Raw genomic sequence first — 6,153 nt, 5'->3', positions numbered from 1 at the left:
GAAAAAAGTTATTTATTCAAAATGAACTTACAATTTAATAGTGAGGGTAATCTATTTTTCCCACATGCGATTGTTCTGGATGGTCTTTTCCTTCACTTAATAAATTTCATCCTTTGAAAACTGTGTTGTTGTTTTTTTACATTTACTTTGGTTATCTTTGATGATCTGACGACTTTAAATGTGACACAACAGCAAAACAGTAGGAATCTCTATGGGGGGCAAATTCTTTCCCCAGCACTTTAATCCCTATCGACGCAGAATTTAAAAGCATTATTTTTAGTTTCATTCCCTGTGCTGGTAAGACTGCACACTTGTGCAGAGAAAAGTTAAACCTCTTGCAGTTCTTGCTCATTTACAAGCCAACACACACTCCTTATACTGCTCACTCACACATAAAGATACGCCACCATCACACAAACCACCCTCGGCCAGGGAGATTGCTTACCAGCGCTTAGTTCAGTAGCAATGCCCAGTTGGGCCTTGATGTAATAGAAATTGATTGCAGTGCTCCCAGGCCACACTGTCATGACAAGTTATTTTAATGGCACTGAAGCAGGCTTATGCTGAAGTTTAAAAGAAAGAGGCTGGTCACACAATAGTGACTTGGGGCATATTTGTAGCGTTGCCAGGCTTTTACTTATCTGTGGGACAGTACAATGTTTCTCAAGGAAAAAAAACAAAAAAAACAGAAGAAGACAAGATTAAAATGAAAGAAGAAAATTATGTTAGGTGGATGGTTGATGATGGTGACAGTTCCCCAGAGCCATTTTCGGTAAACTGAAGAGCCATCACCTTGAAATTGCCCCCCAATGATGTATGTAAGCCTCAAAAGTTATAATTAGAGGATGATTTGTGCTACTCACTGTGCACTTAGATGGGAGCTCTACGACCCTACAAATATAGTCCATACAAGCCATATGTGCCACGTTCCCCATTTATCCCAGTAGTAACCTGTCAAACAGGGAGGAAGGAAATTTTCAGCCGAGATGAAATCTGTTGTTTATTGGCCTCACACAGGTAATGGCTGCAACATAAGAACAGTGGCAGAGGAGAAAGCTCTGGTTTTGCTCTGCTTCTGTGTGTCCAGGATGGTCGTTCTTTATCTTGTTGTTTTTCCTGCAAGTTAGATACGTCTGTTAATAAGCTTCAAGTCCTTCTGTGGTCTGCTTATCTGAACATTTGTATTATTTAGCTTACTAAAACAAACCTTCATTGAAATTGTTGAAACCTCTTCACTGCTTTTCGTAATAATCTGTCTGAAAGATACGAAACAGTGGGGATTTATTTCTTTTTGTTGTGTATTAACAAAATAAGACAGCAGGGTAATGAGGTACAGATTTTCAAAAAAAATGCTAATTCTTACAAGTGAATCCAGATGATTCGCTGGTATTAGTCAACACTATGGCGGTGGAGAGGTTCTAGACAGATTTTCAGATGGATTCTGAGCTATTTGTGTTGGAACTAGTTCAGCCTGATTTGCTTGTGCCAGATGAAGACGACCAGGGACGGCAACACCAAGCTACTACTAATCTGTCATCCTGTTTTTGAATGTTTCCATGCATGTTTGCCACTCCCATAAATTAATACAACCAATTTTCTGCTTTTGTCATCTTAAATAGTTACTTCGATGCCATGAGATGAGATCTTGTTTTTGGAATGATAAATACTTTATCTTGATTAGATAATTTATAGAAAAACTGCAACAAAAAAAAAAAAGTTGTTTTGTTTATGACCAGCTCGATCTCAAGTGAATAGTTTTTAAAACAAAAGACTTTACGCCAAAGAGTCTCGGCGTTTTTACTTCCTAATTTATTTTAAAGTTTAATGACATTTTGAGTTTGACATTTCAGCTATCTGAACCCTTGTAATAAATTCTGAGGGCTCATGCTTGAGCACTTCAACTAATGTGTTTTCCTGGTGTTTGGTCCACAGGCCAATTAAGGCTCTCGGTGTGCCACTCTGGCCAAATCAAAGGCTCAATCAAGGCTCCTGCTTTCTCTGACAGCTAAAGTAGCCAATTAAAATCCTGCACCCAGACTGAAACTGCCATTACCGCCTACCATGACTTATCATTATCACGTATGTGTGGGCCGGATGGAATCAGCAGGCTGCATATTGATGGCGGTGAAAGCCGAATTTGAGGCTGAAGAACTGAGCTTGTCATGATTAACGTTAGCTGGGAGTTTAAAAAAAAAAGAAATGCCCAGTCAGATTTGGAGCAAATTGCAAACACTCATACACACTCGAGCCTCAATGTGGTGATTGCTCCTGCCTGTGTCACTGTCCGCTGTGCACAGCAGTGAGCCTCATCACACAGGTCAGCACAGCCAAGGCCTCACTCACACAGTGCTTGATCATCTGGACAAGTCTATAAATTAAGTTCACTTTGGAACATCTGTGAAGGAGTGGCTCAGAGTCGTGAGTGGGAGGAGAGCTGGTCGGTCATTCAGCTGAATCCGATGTCCACGGCGTTGTAATCAATCAGGAGACCTGCGTTAAAAAAAAAACAAACAAAAAAAAAAACATGCTTTTTGTTCGTATCTGGCATGCGCAACCGCTTGTGCTGGATTTAATACATCTCAACTGTGTGTGACAGAAATGGAGCACATCTAAATTAGAATTGTAATTTCACTGAACTAACTCTGGCATTGCCATCAGGGGCAGACTTATCATCAACGCTAAGTGCCCCCTTTGGTGGGACTTAAATGTGTGTTGATTCATCTGTCTCCTTGTGTTTGAGCTTTTATCATCTGGATGAATGATGAACTTGCTTTTGTACAAATACAGCGAGTGGCTCAAAGTGGACATAATGGCCATGAACATTATCTAATGTTCTCTTTTAAACTGAAAAACCTCTATTTCAATAGGAAAATCAACTTATTTTAGCTGTTTTTAATATCTATTGACTGAATACAGTGCAGTTTGAATAAATAATGCATCTTATAACTATTGGAACAGCTGCAAAATCAACCCACTTGTTGCTACTAATTATTGCTTAATCTTTATTTAGCTATTCAGGCTTTGAATGCAGTTATGAACAAGGCACATGAGTTTGTTTCTCTGGCCTCTCTTCAAAACAGGAAAGATAAAAGAATGTGTTACTTTTACAGGGTAGACATAATCTACAGTCATAATAGTAAAGGGGAAAAAAATAAAAATGAAACAACCAGAACTGTGACGAGCAAGACTGGATGATGACCCAGGTTTATCTTTCCACCAAGCACAGCGAGGAGGATGGTAAAGAGGCAAGCAATCTCATGAGCTCACTGTCAGAAAACTGCAGGAAAGAGTTGCATCTCCATAGCAACCATTAGACCCTTTCTACATGCCCAGCGATTGTTTGGAAAGCATGCCAGAAAAAAAAAAAAAAAAACTTTTTCTGTCCTTTGATCACAGTTTTAAAACTGTTGCTTGCTAAACTCCGCTGAGATTTTAATTGGAGCTAAAATACATTTTCTATGTACAAAAGTAGTGTGTAAAACAAATATTAGTTTTAACTCCTGTTAGTCACACCTATTCTTCATCATGATAAGTGGCGTAATGTAAGAAGGTCAAAACAATAAAGTTTAAAGTTGCCTCTGGCTGGAATGTAATCAGCGTTAGAGCCAGGAGGTTAATGTGCTTGATTCACAAGTTTAGATTTGTAGATTTGTTCAGTCTGGGTCTGACATGACGGCCCTTTTGACACGAAGCGATTTTTCATATTTATGCATTTAGATTTAATATGCTGGAGCTGTGCCAGAGGGAGCTTTTTTATGGGACACAATTTAAATAATTAAAATTTTTTATTTTATTTGATAATTTAAAGTATAGAAAGATAAGTCCTACAGTAAGACATATTTTGAATAGTACTAGTTTTTTGTACAGTCTGAGACGACCTGGCAAGTATGCAGCAATTCGAATAATCTTTCTAAATACAACAAACACTGAATCTGTCTCAATTAGGATGTTTCAGAGCTAAAGATGCAGCCGCTGAACTAGAACACATATTTGTCATTGTAGAAAAAAACCCCACAAAGTTTGAACTAACAAGAGGACTTATACTAAAACAACAGAAATATTAACTGTTAAATATTCTTCCTTTTCTAACAAGACAGTATGACACAATAACAAGGAAGGATGTTCTCATTATGAGGAAAACATGGTTTGTTTTTTTTGTTCCTGTAAAATTTATGCTGCACTGTTCTATACTAATTGGTCTGGGAGGCTGATGCATAATTCTACTGGGTAACATGTATTCTGCAGAACGTCTTCTATGCGTTATGGGAAGGTAATCTAAAAAGACAAATATGGGATGAAAAATATTTCTTCTTCAGCATTAAGTGTTTTCCTACAAATTGCATGTTATTGGTTCGGTTACTTGTTCTTTTTTCCGCTGCTGTAAAGACACAAATACTATTTTTCTGTGATAAGACTGTAACATGATTCTTGTAATGGGCATCAACTTGAATATTGAGTTTTGAATGCTGTTTTTTTTCATAAAGAAGTTTTATAAAGTATATGTTTTGGCATAAATGATTATGTAATTGCAGGAACTTAAACTAAACTGATCAATAACTTCTAATATTTTCAAGTGAGACTATTCTTCTGTGAAATATCTTTCATTTCGATTAATAACCAGGTTCAAGAAATGCATAGCTTAAAAGTCATACAGCCCTTCACTGCTAAAATGTTCACTAACTTCAATTTGAATAAAAGCTCAGTACCTTTAATCCCTGCTCCTTGTTCTGCAGAGACAATGGAATCATCACAGTTTGCACAAACCAGCAATATAGGGCACAACAATGGCAGCGCTCCCCTTCGCGGCACCTGGCACCAACCACTGACCTGTTTAAACAGCTGGAACGCTTGGCACCGCCTGCCTCCGGAGGTTTGCAGGGCCACTGGCAAAAGGGTTGAGAGGAAGGAAGCAGTGGAGGGGCGGGAGGGACGACCGTCGTGGCATCGCTCAGCAATAGGGGGCCAGTGTGCACAAATGGCACCAAGCAGGAAATTAAACAGTGGCAGCAAGCTGGGGAGGAGGTTGAAATAGAGTTAAAAGCAAACAGACAGGTTTTATTAACTTCTGGCCAGTTTTAGGTGGTCTGTTCGGTTGTTGGGAGAAACAAATGGGAAGTCGGGGCATATAATTGATTGTTGACAACTTAGGAGTCTGTTTCTTTATTTTAAGAAAACGTGGACGGTGTTGGTGTTGGCTCTGTGTGGTAAGAGCGTAGGAGGTTACTGACTTGCACAAAGGAGCACTTAGCAGCTTGTAGCAGGGATGGAACCGGTTGGTTGGCTGGATGTATGGAAGGACAATGTTGTAGACTAGCATTCTTCACCAGAATCTGGAGTAATTAAAGTTTTCAAATGTTGAGACGCAGCTATTCTGCACACAGGAAACAGATATGTGCTCTGCGGGACGTATATGAAGACATTTTTTTTCTCCCTCTTGTGGTTTACCTGTTTGCTATTCAATGTCAAGTTTGGTTTCAGCTACGAGGAAAAAAACTCCCTCTCAGCTCTTTCACTTGCTGGCATTTCACTCTAGTGTTAAATAATTAATCCAGAGTCACTTTCAGATCACAGTTCCACCTTAAAAACGTAACCAGGAACCCCACTATGAGGTTTTGTCCTTTTTACATCATGGAAGATATGCCACAAGATAGCATGCTGACTTCCCGTATAAAAAATTTGTTTAAACTCAGAGCTGCCTGACAACCTCAGCTGAATCTTTCCATTTTACTCCCACCTTTGCTGACTAGTGTCCTGCAATTATCTTGTGCTAAAGTCCAGTAAACTAAATAAACACACCAAGGAGGGAGATGGGAGAATGTGATAGGTGCCAAGTGCTCGACTAACTAACACTGCATAGATTATCAGAAACCAGTCGGCCGCATTAGTCATATTTCACAAAGCTGTGAGGATATTATCTGATAAGAGCTTGGTGTGCAGCATTTAGATGCTCAAGGCAGCTGCATATTTATCAGGCTCTCTGTTAAAAACCGAATAATGAGTTGCCCTGAATCAGTCGAGGCTCAATAGGTTACACCAGGACAAGCAGGTTTTGGTTGCTTCTCTGAAAATAATGTCACGGCTCCTCTAATAAACCGGCCTCCTCTCTCTTTTCTGCACCGGTGGATTCTGTTGTCGCTTTGTTCCAATCTGAGA

The 6,153-nt window shown here is 39.3% G+C and overlaps 1 long non-coding RNA gene across 1 annotated transcript; it reads right to left on the bottom strand.

Moving 5' to 3' along the window:
- Positions 1 to 78: 78 nt before the first annotated feature.
- On the bottom strand, positions 79 to 6,147 carry LOC103131686 (uncharacterized). The gene is made up of 2 exons (XR_475416.2): positions 1,208 to 6,147; positions 79 to 1,116 (listed from the first exon to the last, which is right to left on the bottom strand). It is a non-coding gene; the product is annotated as an uncharacterized LOC103131686 (long non-coding RNA).
- Positions 6,148 to 6,153: the final 6 nt, after the last annotated feature.

The sequence above is a fragment of the Poecilia formosa genome, unplaced genomic scaffold (assembly GCF_000485575.1).
Source record: "Poecilia formosa unplaced genomic scaffold, Poecilia_formosa-5.1.2 Scaffold813, whole genome shotgun sequence".
Classification (NCBI taxonomy): domain Eukaryota; kingdom Metazoa; phylum Chordata; class Actinopteri; order Cyprinodontiformes; family Poeciliidae; genus Poecilia; species Poecilia formosa.
Note: the sequence above shows the minus strand (reverse complement) of the source record. Positions and strands in the feature narration are given on the sequence as shown.